Source organism: Theropithecus gelada, chromosome 15 (assembly GCF_003255815.1).
Source record: "Theropithecus gelada isolate Dixy chromosome 15, Tgel_1.0, whole genome shotgun sequence".
NCBI classification, from domain to species: Eukaryota; Metazoa; Chordata; class Mammalia; order Primates; family Cercopithecidae; genus Theropithecus; species Theropithecus gelada.
The window spans coordinates 40023389-40043003 of record NC_037683.1 but is presented as its reverse complement, the minus strand read 5'-3'; the positions used below and the strand labels follow the sequence as shown (position 1 = coordinate 40043003).

Genomic DNA, 19615 nt, shown 5'->3' with positions numbered 1-19615 from the left:
AAAAAGGATGAGTTTGTGTCCTTTGTAGGGACATGGATGCAGCTGGAATCCATCATTCTTAGCAAACTATCACAAGAACAGAAAACCAAACACCGCATGTTCTCACTCATAGGTGGGAACTGAACAATGAGATCACTTGGACTCGGGAAGGGGAACATCACACACCGGGGCCTATCATGGGGAGGGGGGCGGGGGGAGGGATTGCATTGGGAGTTATACCTGATGTAAATGACGAGTTGATGGGTGCAGCACACCAACAAGGCACAAGTATACATATGTAACAAACCTGCACGTTATGCACATGTACCCTACAACTTACAGTATAATAATAATAAATAAATTTAAAAGAAAAAAAAAAAAAAACAAAACCAGAAAAAAAAAAAAAAAAAGTAGATTTAGATTTTGTCATGATCAATGACTACTTCCTTGACCTCAATCACATGGTACCTACATGTTCTAGTATGATCCCACCCATGACGAGTTCCACAGCACCATCAAGGCTGAGAATGCGAAGCTTCTCATCAATGGAAATCCCATTTCCATTTTCCAGTAGTGAGATCCCACCAAAAGCAAATTGGGTGATGCCAACAGTGATTATGTTGTAGAGTCTACCATTATCTTCACTACCATGGAGAAGGTTGGAGCTCACTTAGAGGGGAGAATCAAAACAGTCATCATCTCTGGCCCTTCTGCTGATGCCCCCATGTTTGTGATGGCCATAAACCATAAGAAATACAAAAACAGCCTCAAGATTGTCAGCAATGCCTCCTATACTACCAACTGCTTAGCTTCCCTGGCCAAGGTCATCCATGACAACTTTGGCATTATGGAGAGACTCATGACCACAGTCCATGGCCTTCACTGCCACACTGCCACACCCAGAAGACTGTGGATGGACCCTCTGGGAAACTGTGGCGGGACTGCCTTGGGGGTCTCCAGAACATCATCCCTGCATCTAGTAGCCCTGCCACGGCTGTGTGCAAGGTCATCCCTGAGCAGAATGGGAAGCTCACTGGCATGGCCTTCCATGTCCCCATCACCAATGTGTCAGTCATGGATCTGACTAGCTGTCTGGAGAAAGCTTTCAAATATGATTACATCAAGAAGGTGAAGCAGGCATCAGAGGGCACCCTCAAGAGCATCCTGGGCTACACTTAGCACCAGGTTGTCTTCTCCAACTTTAACAATGAAACCCACTCTTCCATCTTACATGCTGGGGCCAGCATCACCTTTGACAACCACTATGCCAAGCTCATTTCCTGGTATGATCAGGATTTTGGCTATAGCAACAAGGTGGTGAACCTCATGGTCTACATGAGCTCCAAGGAATAAGAACCTCCAGGCCACCAGCCCCAGCAAGATCTCCAGAGGAAGAGAGATGTCCTCAGTCCTGCACCACACTGAGAATCTCCCTTGCCACAGTTTACATGTCATACCTTCTAAAAAGAGAGGGGCCTAGGGAATCATACTTTGTTGTATACCATCAATGAAGTCCCCTGTTCTGAAAAAAATAGCCATTTTGACTTGTGTGAGATTGGTTTTGATTTGTATTTCTCTGATTAGTGATATTGAGCATTTTTTCCTGTTTGTTGACCACTTATATATCTTCTTTTGAGAAGTGCCTATTCATGTCCTTTGCCCACTTTTTAATGGGATTATTTGTTTTTTTCTTGTTGAATTGTTTGAGTTCCTCATAGACTGGAAATTAGACTTTTGTTGGGTGTATAGTTTGTGAATATTTTCTTCCTTTCTGTAGATTGTGTGTTTACTCTTTTTTAAAAAATATAGTTTCTTTTGCTATGCAGAAGCTCTTTAGTTTAATTAGGTCCTACTTGTCAATTTTGTTTTTGTTGCAATCGCTTTTGAGGACTCAGTCGTAAATTCTTCCTCTAGGCCAATGTCCAGAATGGTATTTCCTAGGTTTTCTTGTAAGATTTTTATAGTTTTACATCTCACATGTAAATCTTAAATACATCTTGAGTTAATTTTTATATATGGTAAAAGTAGGGATCCATTTTCTTCTGCATATGGCTAGCGAGTTAATCTAGCACCATTTATTGCATAGTAAGTCCTTTCCCCACTGCTTATTTTTGTCAACTTTGTCAAGGATCAGGTGGGTATGAGTGAACAACTTTACTTCTGGGTTCTGTATTCTCTTCCATTGGCCTGTGTATCTGTTGCTGTACCAAAATAGCATGCTGTTTTGGTTACTGTAGCCTTATAGTATAGTTTGAAGTTGGGTAATGTAATGGGTCTGGCTTTTTCTTTTTGCATGGGATTGCTTTGGCTATTCAGGCTCTTTTTTGAGTCCATATGAAATTGAGAATAGTTTTTTTCCTAATTCTGTGAAAAATGATGTTGGTAGTTTGATAAGAATTGCATTGACTCTGTAGATTGCTTCAGCAGTATTGCCATTTTAATGATCTTGAGTCTTCTGATTGATGAGCATGAAGTGTTTTTCCATTTATTTGTGTCATCAATAACTCCTTTCAGCAGTGTTTTGTAGTTCTCCTTGTTGAGATCTTCCACCTCCTTGGTTAGATGTAGTCCTAGGTATTTTATTTTATTTTATTTTTTGTGGCTATTTAAAATGGGTTGTGTTCTTGATTTGCCTCTTAGCTTGAATTTCATTAGTGTATAGAAATGCTACTGAGTTTTGTACATTGATTTTGTATCCTGAAACGTTACTGAAGTCATTTTTATCAGTTCTAGGAGCCTTTTGGTGGTATAATTCCATAGATTTTACAAAGTAATTTGCATGTACATGATCTCATTTAATCTTTGCAACCACATGAATTAGATATTGTTACATTCATTTTGCCAGTAAGAAAATTTATATTCAGAAAGTTGGATAATTTATTTGTGATCATAGAACCAGTAAGAAGCAGAACTAGAAGTAGAACCTGGGTTTTATGCCTCCAAATCATATGCTTTTCCCAAAGATCACTCTGGCTGTTTGCAAAAGGCTTTAAAGTAGATCTATGGATTTTGTGTAGGACATTTCGAATAAGGTAATAAAATAATAAATCAGTAATTTCAGTACATATTGACAAAGTCAACAAAAGTGAGTTTGATTAATAGTGTGTGAGGTTAGTTATTGTTCTTATAGGTCCCTAAGGGAACATATATTAATAGACTTTGGAAACAGAAAATAACTAGCCTAGAGATTTAAGAAAACATGCAAAGATTTAACCTCACAGACTGAGTGTTTATTAGAAATTTATGGTTGGCTTCTTTGAATGCAGCTGATGGGTGTACTACAGAGCTAACAAACAGGGGTTATCTTTGGCCCCCACTCCCCTTGATGTTTGTATTTATTGAACATCTACTATACACCAGACCCTGTGTTAGCTGTTGGGAATATGTCCATGAGCAGAACTGGTCTCTCTGCTTCTGACTTTCTCATTTCCCCATCCAGCCCATTCACTACAGAGATGAAGAGTGATGTTTCTAAAATGCAAATTTGACCATGTCCAGTCAATGTCACCAGGCTGTAGGTTTTCACAGACAAGAGATCACAGCTGTCTGATTTACCATTATATTCTCACCATCAGTCAAATCCAAACCTTGTAGGAAACACAAGGCCCTTCACAACTTGGCTCCTGCTTTCCTCTTCCAGCTCCAACTCCCTTTCCCCCACCTTATACTCTCTGCTCCAGCCATGTTGACCTCCTGTATGCAGACTGAGGGGTGTACAAAGTTCTTTTTCTTCACAGGCCTAAGAAATGCTACTATCTTTTCTCTGAGGTCTCAGGCCACCATGCTTTTCCCATTCGTCTCCTGGTAAGTTGTATTTATTCTTCTGCCTCATTTCAGACTTCACTTCCAGTAGAAAACTTCTTAGAACTGTCCCACAGAACTAGCAGTGATTTCCTGTTTTATTTTGCATTTACCCTACACAGTTATCTACCTGTTTACCTATCCGTATATCTCCTGAAGCAGTAGCTAGCACACATTACGCACTCAGATATTTTTAAAGTGGTCTCCTTAGTCCGTTTTGTCCCACTATAGTAGACTACCTAAGACTGGGTAATGTATGAAGAATGCATTGGCTCACAGTTCTGGAAGTGGGAATTCTAAGGTCAAGGCAACTGCAGGTTTGGTGATTGTGATTCCCAGATAGTGCCTTGCATGTGAAGTCTTCCAGAAGGGAGGAAGGTTGGATACTCATATATCAAGGGGCAGAAGAGGCAAGAGAGAAGAAGGCTGAATTCACCTGTCTATAGAGGCATTAATCTCACCCATGTAGGCAATGAAATGACAATTAAGTTTCAATGTGAGTTTTGGAGGAGACACTCAAATAATAGCTGGGTCATTGAAGGAATGAATAAATAAAACAGTACTGGATAATTTGTCAGGGATTTTGTTTTATTTCCCCGTATCCCAGAATCTATTATAATACATAGGTTATAGTGAATCTACACTGAATGTTTTTAAATTAATGAATTAACTCGTGAATGAGAGTTAGGCAAAGCTTGTACACACACACAAACACACTCACACAGACACACCAGAGGAGCAGGTTGCTGCAGCTGGCTTGGGGGGGCCAGCTTTTATTCCCTTATTTGACCCCGCCCATGTCCTGCTGATTGGTCCATTTTACAGAGCGCTGATTGGTCAATTTTACAGAGTGCTGATTGGTCTGTTTTTACAGAGTGCTGATTGGTGCATTTACAAACCTTTAGCTAGATGCAGAGCGCTGATTGGTCCGTTTTTGCAGAGTGTTGATTGGTGTGTTTACAAACCTTTATCTAGACACAGAGTGCTGATTGGTCTGTTTTTACAGAGTGCTGATTGGTGCGTTTACAAACCTTTGGCTAGACACAGAAGGCGATTCGTGCATTTTTACAGTGCTGATTGGTGCGTTTACAAACATTTAGCTAGACACAGAGCACTGATTGGTGTTTTTACAATCCTCTAGCTAGACAGAAAAGTTCTCCAAGTCCCCACCCAACCCAGAAGCCCAGCTGGCTTCACCTTTCACCAGGACGATATTTTATATTAGGACCATTCAATCCAAGGCACTTTCGTGTGATTAATTGACACTGTCTCTTGAGTTTCCACTGAGAAATCATTCTGCAAGGTGCTAGATGCTAAGGGACCCATAACCACTGAGTGCACTCATGAAGGAGAGTGACTACTGCAGTAATATATTTGAAACAAATCTGTGACTTTCCTGGTGAATACCCTTAGTGGTCTATTTTTTGTTTTGTCCCCAGGATTAAATACAACCTATGTAACATGGTTTCCAGTGCCAAACCCTGCAATCTCCTCCGAATGTGCCTTTCTGGACTCAGCTGCTTCTGTTTCCCAACCACCATGCCCTCTGTGACAGCCTTCCCAGACCCTCTGCAATTCTGCAAGTTCACTCTGTGCCATCAGGCATCTAATTTTCAGTTGGTCCTCCCACTTTCTGAAATACCTCTTCTCAGTTTTCCCACTTAGAGAACTCTTCCTTATTCTATAAACCCACATTCAAAATATCATCTCTTTTGTGATACTGCTCAGAGTGATCCAAGAAGTTTGTCACTCCATTTTCCTTGCATTCATGGTTATTCGTAAATGGTTATTCGTGTAGGATAAAACTTTTCAAACAGAATGGTCATTATTGATACATATTTGTTGGTGAATGCATGGTGTGCATCTTGATGTTAAGAAATATACCCGATTTATCTTTGAGATATCCAACCCTCAGCGTACCGATAGGCACTCAGTAAATACTTATGTAATAAATGTACAAAAACTGATTTCTTAATTTATAATATAACACCATATATTATATTATAACTGAATTATAACTGAATTCATCATATCCCAATAGATGGGTCTCATGCTCTTATTTTTGCAGTTCAGGTTCGAAACCCTATATTATAAAATTCTAATAATTTTCTCAGCAGTTTATATCATAACAATAATTGTGGATTTTTGTTTGAGTCACGTGCCTTAGATGTCTGCTATTTTACAGTGTGCACAGTTTGTGTTACATAGTATATAAGCTATTAATTATATGCCAGTATATTTGACAATAAATTAATAATGTAGTTTCTGAAGTAAGCATTCCTCAGATCAGGATTTCAGGTTCCATACATGTTCTTTCATGAGTTCTAAGATATTCAGCAGAGGACTATATTATTTCTGTAGTGTTAGCTGGAAGTAATTAATAAATATAGTATTTTATGTCACAGTGCTCATCTTTATACTGGTATTTCCATTATCTACATGCTTCTTTCCTTGATCAGAATCCTATCCTAATGATGACTAATGGTTTCTCACAGAGGCAGAAAATGGAGGTATTGAAAGGGCAGGCATACACTTTTAGCTCTAAAATTCTCACTAAAACAGTTGCGTGCTTGAAATAGAACGCAAATATAATTGAATGCTTAAAACTGAACACAAACATAGTTAATGCTACAGTGGATTTGGTTTCCAATAAAAATATAAATGATTTTGTTTAAAATGTTTGAGATAAAAATATTAACTCTAGGTTGTGAATGTAAGAATGCATTTGGTAGCAAGGATTGAATAGATAGAAGCATAGTTCAAATAAGGTTTAAATGCTTTACATGTGAATTCCAAAAACAAGTTGTTTAGCATTTTGGTAATGTTTAATATTTATATTATAAATCAAATTAATCAAGAGATTTATCACATTTTAAAATAAAATGCATTACATTAATGTGGTTTAAAATTAACTAGGGTTTAATAGCAAAATGTAGTAACAATTGCAGTTATGAGAACGACTTAGAATCTGAAAAGGAATACATTTACTGCAACATGTACCTATATTAACATGACTTTGTGCACCACCTGGACCTTGAACATCTGCAAAGATGAAGATGCTGGTGATATTCAATAAGGATTTGATGAATTAATAAAGATATATTATAAATTCTTTTAAGTTTGTCTTTTTATGTCAGTGATATAGTTTGGCTGTGTGTCCCCACCCAAATCTCATATTGAATTCTCAGGTGTTGTGGGAGGGACCTGGTGGGAGGTAATTGAATCATGGGGGCGGGTCTTTCCCATGCTGTTCTCATGATAGGGAATAAGTCTCACAAGATCTGATGGTACTATAAGGGGGAGTTTCCCTGCACAAGCTCTTTCTTTTGCCTGCAGCCATCCATGTAAGATGTGACTTGCTCCTCCTTGCCTTCTACCATGATTGTGAGGCCTCCCCAGCCATGTGGAACTGTAAGTCCAATAAACTTCTTTCTTGTTTTTTGTAAATTGCCCAGACTTTGGGTATGTCTTTAGTAGCAGTGTGAAAACAGACTAATGCAATCAGCATGTTTGAAATGGTTGAAGTAGCTCCTTTCTTCAAAAGAACTCCAAACAAACCTAATTAATTGTTGAATTACATATACTGAGAGTGAACACAGGATTATCTGGGCCATTTTTATTTTAGGAATTCAAAGCACACATGCTTCTGCCTACCTATAATGAGGAAATAATTGATGAAAGAGGTGACACGTTGTGAACAGACTATTTTTATTATGCACACCTGGGATAGATTGCTTTGTGCAAGAAGCTACTTGCCTGAACTGCACTAATATTTTCTCATGTATTCAGCAGCTTTCACTCTAATTTTATAATAAAAAGTCACCTGTTTGTTATAAACATATTTGAGACTTAAAATGTAACAATTTTGACTCATTACATTTGAACAATTGCTTTATATCTCACAGTCTGGTGAAAAGTAATTGTTTTATCAGATGTTATTCTATATTACAGTACAGCTGGGAATATATTCTTCAGGTGTCTTGTGGCTAGTTCATATGATTTTTATATTAAATTAGCAGTGTAAAAAAGTGATAATTCTCTGAAATTTTTGTATATGATTAGATGCTTATTCTCATAAATTCTTCTGAGGTCAGAAGAAGAGTGCAGCACAATCATTCTCAAATCTGAAACCATATATCACAGAAACATGCTGCTTAATGTGATATGTTGGGTAAGTGAGGATCAGATTAATAATGCATCAGATCAACAGTAATATCTGTGTTTACTATGTGAAGATATTATTATAAGGAACTTACATATGCTGACTCATTTAGTCCTCAGGATAACTTTATGAGGAAGACATTACTACAATCCTTTCCTCTCTATTTTAAAAAAATGAGTAAACTGAGGCATAGAGAAGCAAATATTGCAGGATCACACAACCACCCAAATCAGTGCTCAGGATTATAAACCAAGGCAGCTTAGCTCTAGGGACATAAGCTGCATAGTGACTTGCACCCTCAAGACTTGGCAGCAATCACTGGAGTTAGGTGGTGGGTATCTGTATTGTTACCAGCTCTGTAGTTTATTCTGAAGTACATTTTTTGGGTCATAGGGTTTGAATTCTGACTGTGTGAGTATGTACTGACTATGTGAAGTTGGACAAGTTATTTAATCCTCCTAAGCCTCAATTTCTTCAGTAAAATGGGGAGATATTTACCACTTAGGGTTGTGGGTGAATTAGATGAGCCGTCATATGTGAAGCACTTGTACAGAGTACATGTTTAAGAAAGAGAAGCTATTGCTATTATTATTATTATGGAGAGTTGACAAAATCTTTCTATGCTCAAATAACTCTCTTTGAAAAGTATTTTTGTGGGAGCGTGAAGGTATTCATTACACTATAATTTTTAAAGTTTGGCCTACTTTGGAACTGTGCCTTCTCATTAATTCAAGAAGAGATACATTTATGGTCTACTTTTCGTTATGACTTCCATTAGCACCTTGACATGATTTCAGAGAAACTCTTAAAACAGTATCTCACAGCAATATATTGCTTAACATGACACATTAGGTAATAGAGGAAATGGCTCCTTGCCAGTGACTGTCCTGGCTCTCTCCTGGTCTCCTTATGAGTAGGAAGTAGTCTGTGGGCAAGTCCCTGAGCAGAAGAGATGAAAATCAGAAGATCACCTCAGTTTGGGTCACCTGCCTTTAGAGAAAACTCAAGAGAGCACTGGCTGATGTAAGGAGATAATATACTGGAATATGCCAGTTAGCTTGTATCCCATCTATCACCTTTCCCCATTTCAACCAGAGACACTCAATACTTTGAGAATGGTTGGACTATTATAAAAGAGAAACTGTTTAACTTTTGTCTTCCAAAGTGGACTCTTGCAGCCCAATTCAGAGAAAGCGTTGTGAAAGACAAAGCTTTTGATGCAAGCTCTGAGAGCAAGACCCAGGAGAGGAAAACAGCATTTCAGAAGTCCACCAGTAAAGCCCTAAAGGAACGGTGAAACCCTACATAATAAAAATTGAAAATAAGATAGGTGACCAGTCAGAAGACTCAGACCTGGGGGTAAAGGGAGGGTGGGGATTGGGAAGCCCAGGCTTAGAGAGTAAAGAGAAAGAGAGGAGGGAGAATAGGGAGGAGGCCAGTGGGCTCCATGAGTGGAAAGTCCTCATGTAGGAGACAATGCCTAGTGTCTTAGGGTGGGCACATTTCATGGCCAGAATCATGAAGCTGTGGGCATGAGCCTCACCTGCAGACTGTCTATAACAGTGTGTGATGGTTCCTGCCAAGGTGCTGTTAGCGCCCTCATCATGTCTGTGAGGGCTCTCTTGAGACAGACCCATTGACCCTCCGACAGCAGTGATGCTGCCTGGGCCTCGATACTTCACTTGGCCCATCTAAACTAATTTGTGTGGAAAATCCTCCACTTCAACAATGCAGGACACTCATAATCTCCTGAACAAAAACAGTGGGATCCTGAATTTACTACTGGGACTATTGTGCACTGTAAGATACCCAGCATCTGGACCCATGCAGCTGAACAGAAACTGTCAGTTTTGGACTATGCAAATTATAACCATCATGCTCTGTGAAGAGTAAACATTATGCACTTTGTAAGAATGATGTATGTCCTGCTTTTCACAGTTGGTCACCTTATCAGTTTAGGAGGCAATAGAGTGGTAGTAAAACTGTTGAACAGCAGAGACTATGTTTAATTAGAGGCAGCAGACTCTTGGAGGAAAAGAGAGGGTAACAAAAATATGAATTATTTGATTTTTTCCTTGCAGAAATAATTTCAAGAAAAACACTGCTGGAAAGGGGATTATTGTTCCTATTTAACTTATAGGAGATCATTTTAAAAGTTTGTAGAACTTTTAAACGTGGATCTTTCAACTTCGAAGTACTCTTATTTGTATATTTCCATTTGTTCCTTTTTATACCTTCACAAAGAAGGAAAGCAGATATTTGTAAATTTTACTTTACAAAGGCAGAAGTAGAGTTTCTACTGTGGGGAAACTGGCAAACAAAGGAACTAAGTGACCTTGGAAAAATCTCTTGTCATGAATTTCTTTTGACACAAAAAAGGTGGCATTTACCATCATTTGATAAATGTATACATGAAGAAAAGGTAGATTGTTCTGAAATGAATGTTTTTAAAGTTCTATGGGAATATTTTCATGTCTGAATTGGTTCAAGAAGTCAAATATATACTTCCCATGAAGTTTAGGGAATTTAGAATGAGAGCAACAGCTTTGATTTTACAATACGGCTATTAGTTACTCATTTTTCTTGAAGAGGACTTCAGTTGAAATTTGAAGGGCTCTTCTGCCCAAGTCAAAGCTGTTATGGTAAATGATTCTTACCTAATGCTTCCCAGCAATAGTCACTACTTGAGTCCATTATGTCTTAGGATATTTTATTATCACCTTCCTTGGCATAGTCGTGTAGGATTTACATAACTTTGTGTGTGTGTGATTGCAGATGCTGGGATGCCAAAAAAGAAATGAAAGCCAGGATCCATCTGGAGACCTTTACACACTCTCTATTTCAAGAGGCTGATGAATGAAGGTAGGAAGACACTCATGGGGACAAACATCTTTGATTTGCGTATAGACTTCTTCCTCCAATATTAACCCTGATATTTGTCACAGGATGTGAGTAATTATGGTAATGTGGGTGGGAGTTAATGGCAGTCTTAAAACTAGTTTGAAAGGGGTTTTAGAGGATAATGTTTTTGAGCCTTAGTTAAAAAGAAAGGTATCCATTGAGCCTCATATAACTTCTTGAGGTAGGTAACAAAGGTATTATTATTACCTCTATTTTGTGGATGAGGAAATTGTGGCTCTGGAAGGTAAAATGACTTCCCTAGGGTTGTACTCTCAGCTGTCCATATGTCTCTCTATAAAAGAAAATAAAACACTGGACTCAATATGAGAATTCTCCAAGAAAGAGTAGAAAGTTCTGGTATTGCTAATCTGTAACTCCATAGGGGAAGCAACACTGTAGGGTTACTTTAAATACTGAGGGAATGGGAATCTCCAATGATCTTTTGGATTATGAGTATAAGTATGAAGGAACCTCAAACTCAAGGCTAAAACCAGTATTGTAATGTAACATAACTGGACTCCTAGTAAATGGCCTGGGTAGGAAACATCAGCTGGTGAATACCAGGGACAGCACCACTGCATCAGCCAAGAGAAATGGGGCACAGAGCCTTCTGCAATCCCTGAGAGTTGAGAGAAAAGTTGAATCAACAGGATTTCAGAAAAAATTGAGCAAGGGAACTCCCCAGGTCTAAGGACCATTTTTATATCCCTCCCCTTGCCAGGCTGCTAAAAACACCTTTTGCAAACTCTCCTGAAATGACTTCAGCAGGATTTGCCACTATCATGACTCCCCTTGAATTAGGAGAACCTCTAAACCTAGGCTTGGCAAGTTTCAAGCCATCTATTGCCTATTTTGGTAAACACGGTTTTATTGGAACACAGGCATTCCCATGTATTTACATATTGTCTGTGGCTGTTTTCATACTATGAAGACCAAGTTGAGTAGCTGCAACAGAGACCATATGACCCGCAAAACAAAACAACCTTTTAGCCCTTTACAAAAAATGTTTGCTGACCTTTGTCCTAGACTATTAATAGAAACATGCCTTAATCTTGATGTGAGCTCAAATTGGTCGGGAATTGCTGCCTGGACTTACTGTGTTGAAAACTCTGAGTCTCTGGTTGATAAGAAAGTGTGCAGGAATCTATTAACAATGTCTGCTATAGACACAGAAGCTAGGATTGGTGACACTTGTGCCAAGTATTTGGAATTCTCTACTTAAGGGTTTTATTTTTCCACTCTGCTGTGAGACCAACCAACCTTAGCCAACAAATTCACTGATGCCTTGAGGATTGTTCTTAATATGAGGCCAAGCGGGAGACTTCTATTAGAAGGCAAATTTAATACGTTCTTGAATAAATTAATTAATGTAACTAGTCACAGCTGTGACTTGAATAGTATAAACTTTGCTATATAGTTTACAAATATTATCTGATTTGTCTTTACAAATCTGAAAGATATATATTTGTCTTTAGTTTGTGGATAAGGAAATTAAGATAAAGGAAGTTAGCTACTTTTAGTGTTGAACTCAAATATGGTTCCAAAGACAATAATTTCATTCTGTTGGGTTAATTTAAACTGGAGAGGAATCAAAATGTCATTTTCAGCCTTTTCTGATGCATAAAATTCAACAAGTAGGATTTAAAGTTGTACTTCTTAGAGAAATTTTGGGGGACTTAAACTATTGGTCATTCACACTTTAACCTGTAATACCTCAATATGACCATTTTGCCTCTTAAAAACAATCACAATTTCAAATATTGTATAAATATAATAGGAAGTTGTGTATAAAGGAATTTTTGCTTGTTTGTGTGTTTTAGGAAAGAAAGTTAGAGAAGCAGTTTGGGGGCATGAAGTGTTCTTGGGGCAAACAGGATGTTCAGAGATTTAATGTTTGCAAAAGAGAATGTTTGAATCATAGCTGGGGTCTAGTAGGTAGATATGGAATCAATTTTTCTGGCTAGTTTTAGCCTAAGTTGTTTTGATTGAAACTAGCAGAAACTTTTCAGAGCTAATTTATGTTGAAGAGCATTTATTAAAAGAATGCATGTTTTTTTTTTTTTTTTCTCATGGAATGTAAGGGCAAAAAAGTATAGTTGGTCTTTGAAAGGAACTGGATCTAACTGAAAATTCTCTCTTTCATGGGTGTGCTTTCTTTCTCCTGCTTCTTTTATTTATTTGCATTCATAATAGAAAAATAACTTCCCTAGATGGGAGCAACATTACTTTTTAGACTTTGTCATAGACTTGGGATGGGGAATTAGACGTTGTGTCAGGACCTTAATTCTCAAATCATGACCAAAGATGAGAAGGACCAGCAACTTATTTAAAGCTAAGTTTCAACCCCAGATAATCTTATATCCCCATGAAGAGGGGACAATTTTCATGAGACCTGGGGAGGAGCTAAAATTAAAAGCAACTCTCTGAAGCTTAACAGTTTGAAAATGGGTCTAGTTTCTTCGGGTTGGTAAGAGAATGAGAATGGTTATAGCCAGGCCTACCTTATCAAGTTCTGTTGGCCCCTTTTTGATAAAGAGGCAGAAATTTTATGGATCATCTATCCCTGGAGACACTAACTTTAAGAATAAACCTCCTTATTGTTAATTTTGCTAGATCAAATCTTCTGTAAGACTCAGCAATTCCAGTTGTTCTCTCACTGCTTCACACCACTCTGAGATTGAAGGGCAAGAATCATAGTAGCTATTACACCTGCCAGCAAGTCAAATCTTTTAGGCTAAAGAATAGGAAAGAAAAAAAGGAGACAGACTCACCATTGACTTATTTACTCAAATGTCACTACTTCTTATTTCAAGCTTCTTTTGCACAGCCTTCTACTAGCATCTGCTAATTCATTCAGTGATCAGCTTCACAATTATCATTTACTCTCCTTTTCCACCTCTTTCTACACTCAACATTGACAATAAAATATTGAAGTATGACAAGGATAAGTACAAATAATATTTCTAGATATTTGAGGTCTCAGGGAAGATAAATCACAAGTAGACATAGAACTTGTTTTCAATGAGTTTTGTTAATGGAAACGTTTTATTGGCATATAAATACACATACACACACACACACATACACGATGGCACAAACAAATCATCATTGCCATAATATATTCAAAGTGTTCAACACTGAACAGGAAAAAGAAAAGTGCTTCAGCTTCAGTGATGATGTGGCTAGAAGGAAGGTATCCTATTCTCGGAGACCTATAATATAAAGTTCAAAAAGCTTATTCAAACCCATCTGCAGACATCACTGGATTATCAGTAAATATCCTTAGAATCAGGATTTGTTTCATTTTGGTGTGAGGAGAAAAAGCAAAATTCAACATTTTATTTGAAAAATTTGATAAATATGATTCATGTATAATGTTAATATACATAAATATATTAAAATATGTATAATAATTAATCAACAAGGTCCAGGAAGGTCAAATATTTTGCTGAAGACCACATGGCTAGGAAATATTAATAATTTACTGCAGTGTAAAGAAACATCAATTAAGTAGCAAGAAAAATAAAATGGGTTATAATCTTTGCTTTACTTCATTATTGACTAATGTTGAGCAATTTGCTTACAATTTCTGAAGGTCAAGTTAAGATTTATATCTCCAGTATGTATACAGCATTTATAAACCAAATTGGTCACATTAGGAGAATAAATTTCATAAGATAGAAAGACAAATTACAAATAAATATGTGAAAAATTTGCAGTAGTTAATCAAAGACATATCAAACAAACAATGAAGCATGGTTTGCTTTTCAAAATGGTATAGTTTAAAATATATATATAAAGTTTCAAATGGCTCAGTGAAATATGCCCTTTCAAACACGTTGGTAAAAGATAAATTTGCTTAGACACTTTGGTATTCAATATAAAATGACTTTATTTCTAAGAATTGATGCTAAGGATATAGATATACATGCAAATATCAAGGAATCTTATGAAAGCATTATTACAGTAAAATATTGGAAACTTAAATACTAGATACTGTACATTCATAAAAAGTCATATTCTCAGAGAAAATTCACGAATGTGAGAAAATGAACATGATATAGCGTTAACTGAAAACATGACACTATATATATATAGCTATATCTATGTACAAAATGATATCAAGTTCTCATATAAATATGTGTATAGCTACAAATAAATGAATAAGAAAAGGCCTAGAAGGAAATATGATATCAACAGAAATTAACTTTAGGTGGTGAGCCTATAGATGATATTCATTTACTTCTATATATATTACTGAATATTCTTCAGAGAACAGAAACTAATTTTACATTAAGAAATGAGACCATACGTTAATTGCTTCAGGAAAAAAATAGAAATTGAACAAAAGTCTATATTTACGGAAGAAATTATAACAGTCACACAATAATTACTTCTTAAAAGTACTTACAGACTGTTTAGCTGGTAAATTTTCTCTAAGTTATGAAACACAAATAATTCCCATCATATATAAACTGTTCCATTTGTGAAATAGATAAAAAAGTATCCAATTTATTAATTCTTTAATAACACTATGAAAACATGAGACAGTTTGCAACAGCAATGAAAAAAACATAGATTAATTTTTCTTATGACTAGAAAGGCAAAAATCCTTAATAAAATGCAAGAAAGGGCTGGGTGTGGTGGCTCACCCCTGTAATACTCAGCACTTTGGGAGGCTGAGGCAGATGGATCATTTAAGGCCAGGAGTTCAAGACCAGCCTGGCCAACCTGGTGAAACCCCATCTCTACTAAAAACACAAAAATTAGCCAGGTGGTAGTGGCACGCACCTATAGTTCCAGCTACTCGGGAGGCTGAGGTAGGAGAATGGCTTGAACCCAAGAGTCAGAGGTCATGGTGAGCCGAGATCATGCCATTGCACCCCAGTCTGGGTGAGAGAGTGAAACCCTGTCTCAAAGAAAAAAAAAAAAAGCAGGAAAGTTGAACTCGATAGTATATTCAAAGTCCCCCCACAGACAAGTAGGATTCATGTGATAATTTCAAGGATGATTTAGTATTAGACAATATGTTTATATAATAATTAGGATAGGTTTAATGAGAATAAATAGATTTGAGACAATATGTTATCATTTTAGGGCAATCTGAAAATGCAATGCTGTGTGATAACACATAGCATTTATTCTTCATAAAACAATCCTAAAAGCTGGAATAGAAGTATTTCTTGACATCAATATTTATTTGGAACCAATAATTACTTTTTTAAAATATGCAACACCAAAGACCTTTCCACTTAAATCAGAAACAGACACACTATTTATTAATCAATTCTATGATAGGGAATAGGAAACATGCTGGGTATACCAGAGGGGAGCAAAACAGACGTTATCCCTGCTCTGATGTTACTTCCAGTGTAGCGCTACAGTAGAACATATAAAGGAATAGGAAATTATATAATTTTTATTTGCATAAATACAATTTTCATGTAAGAAGTATTATGAAGAAAATTAACAGGATAATGAAAGAAAAGTAATTGGAGGTTTGTAGGATGCTATGTAGAGTGTTTGCCAAAGAAGTTCTCACTAAAGAGGTATCATTTAAGCTAACATTGGGAGGATAGGAAAGCAAAGCTACTTATTACTGTTTTTTCATGGTGGCCATTTACCATAGCTCTTGAATTTATAGCAATTCAGTAAAAGAATAAATGGATATAAAATGTATAATACTTGAGGAGACAAAATTATTATTACTTGTAGATAATATGTCTACATATTATCTGTATGTATACATATACAGGAAGAAGATAAGCCAATTATTAGAATTAAGAAATATAATTCAGCAAAGGGATCAGACATAGGATGAGTATTTTTTTCATCAATGACTTTCTTATATACTACAAGTAAGCAATTAGGAGATGAATGGGGGTAATATTTCCCATTATAAATAGTGACAAAAATCAGAAAATATTTAGTAATATTTTTTCAAGAAAAGTTTACATAAAGAAAATTACAAATATTTACCTGATGATATTAAAGTCATACTTGTATTTGTGGAGAATTATACTAGCTCCAGTATGGGAAGACAAAGAAAATATCTTAAAGGTATTATTTCTTCCCTAATTTGTAGTTTTATAGCATTTCAAGTAGAAGCACTTGTATAACTTAAAAAAATAATTTAAAAATCTAGATAAAAAATATGTGTAATAGGGGAAGAACTTTCTCTGACCATTAGGAAAGTGTATTATAAAATCACAGAGATTACAATAGTGTAGGGTTTGAGTAAGAAAAGCCTGGTTCAGCAAAGGAGCAGTAGAGTTAGACCTAAAAGAAATCTTACTATATATAAAAATGTATTATATAATAAATATTATAAATGACAAAGAACAAGTTATTCAGTGCAGGATACCGAAAACGTTTTATTTGTGTTTCATACTAAATAGAATTAAGTATTTCAAAATAACACTCTAAACAACCAGATATTTCTGTCGATGAGTATGAACTGACATTGAGATAGGAAAGTACACTTTTTTTTTTATTATTATACTTTAAGTTCTAGGGTACATGTGCATAATGTGCAGGTTTGTTACATATGTATACTTGTGCTATGTTGCTGTGCTGCACCCATCAACTCGTCAGCACCCATCAACTCGTCATTTACATCAGGTATAACTCCCAATGCAATCCCTCCCATCTCCCCCCTCCCCGTGATAGGCCCCGGTGTGTGATGTTCCCCTTCCTGTGTCCAAGTGATCTCATTGTTCAGTTCCCACCTATGAGTGAGAACATGTGGTGTTTGGTTTTCTGTTCTTGCGATAGTTTGCTGAGAATGATGGTTTCCAGCTGCATCCATGTCCCTACAAAGGACACAAACTCATCCTTTTTTATGGCTGCATAGTATTCCATGGTGTATATGTGCCACATTTTCTTAATCCAGTCTGTCACTGATGGACATTTGGGTTGATTCCAAGTCTTTGCTATTGTGAATAGTGCCGCAATAAACATACGTGTGCATGTGTCTTTATAGCAGCATGATTTATAATCCTTTGGGTATATCCCCAGTAATGGGATGGCTGGGTCGTATGGTACTTCTAGTTCTAGATCCTTGAGGAATCGCCATACTGTTTTCCATAGTGGTTGAACTAGTTTACAATCCCACCAACAGTGTAAAAGTGTTCCTATTTCTCCACATCCTCTCCAGCACCTGTTGTTTCCTGACTTTTTAATGATTGCCATTCTAACTGGTGTGAGATGGTATCTCATTGTGGTTTTGATTTGCATTTCTCTGATGGCCAGTGATGATGAGCATTTTTTCATGTGTCTGTTAGCTGTATGAATGTCCTCTTTTGAGAAATGTCTATTCATATCCTTTGCCCACTTTTTGATGGTGTTGTTTGTTTTTTTCTTGTAAATTTGTTTGAGTTCTTTGTAGGTTCTGGATATTAGCCCTTTGTCTGATTAGTAGATTGCAAAAATTTTCTCCTATTTTGTGGGTTGCCTGTTCACTCTGATGGTAGTTTCTTTTGCTGTGCAGAAGCTCTTTAGTTTAATTAGATCCCATTTGTCAATTTTGGCTTTTGTTGCCGTTGCTTTTGGTGTTTTAGACATGAAGTCCTTGCCCATGCCTATGTCCTGAGTGGTATTACCTAGGTTTTCTTCTAGGGTTTTTATGGTACTAGGTCTAACATTTAAGTCTCTAATCCATCTTGAATTAATTTTTGTATAAGGAGTAAGGAAAGGATCCAGTTTCAGCTTTCTACTTATGGCTAGCCAATGATCCCAGCACCATTTATTAAATAGGGAATCCTTTCCCCATTTCTTGTTTTTCTCAGGTTTATCAAAGATCAGATGGCTGTAGATGTGTGGTATTATTTCTGAGGACTCTGTTCTGTTCCATTGGTCTACATCTCTGTTTTGGTACCAGTACCATGCTGTTTTGGTTACTGTAGCCTTGCAGTATAGTTTGAAGTCAGGTAGCGTGATGCCTCCAGCTTTGTTCTTTTGACTTAGGATTGTCTTGGAGATGCGGGCTCTTTTTTGGTTCCATGTGAACTTTAAAGCAGTTTTTTCCAATTCTGTGAAGAAACTCATTGGTAGCTTGATGGGGATGGCATTGAATCTATAAATTACCTTGGGCAGTATGGCCATTTTCATGATATTGATTCTTCCTATCCATGAGCATGGTATGTTCTTCCATTTGTTTATGTCCTCTTTTATTTCACTGAGCAGTGGATAGAGACACAAAAGACCCTCCAAAAAATCAATGAATCCAGGAGTTGGTTTTTTGAAAAGATCAACAAAATTGATAGATCGCTAACAAGACTAATAAAGAAGAAAGCAGAGAAGAATCAAATAGACGCAATAAAAAATGATAAAGGGGATATCACCAGCGACCCCACAGAAATACAAACTACCATCAGAGAATACTATAAACACCTCTACGCAAATAAACTAGAAAATCTAGAAGAAATGGATAATTTCCTGGACACTTACACTCTCCCAAGACTAAACCAGGAAGAAGTTGAATCCCTGAATAGACCAATAGCAGGCTCTGAAATTGAGGCAATAATTAATAGCCTACCAACCAAAAAAAAGTCCAGGACCAGATGGATTTACAGCTGAATTCTACCGGAGGTACAAGGAGGAGCTGGTACCATTCCTTCTGAAACTATTCCAATCAATAGAAAAAGAGGGAATCCTCCCTAACTCATTTTATGAGGCCAACATCATCCTGATACCAAAGCCTAGCAGAGACACAACAAAAAAAGAGAATTTTAGACCAATATCCCTGATGAACATCGATGCAAAAATCCTCAA

The 19615-nt window shown here is 36.8% G+C and overlaps 1 pseudogene; it reads left to right on the top strand.

Moving 5' to 3' along the window:
• Positions 1-1332, top strand: part of LOC112607960 — a 6542-nt pseudogene extending 5210 nt beyond the window's left edge.
• Positions 1333-19615: the final 18283 nt, after the last annotated feature.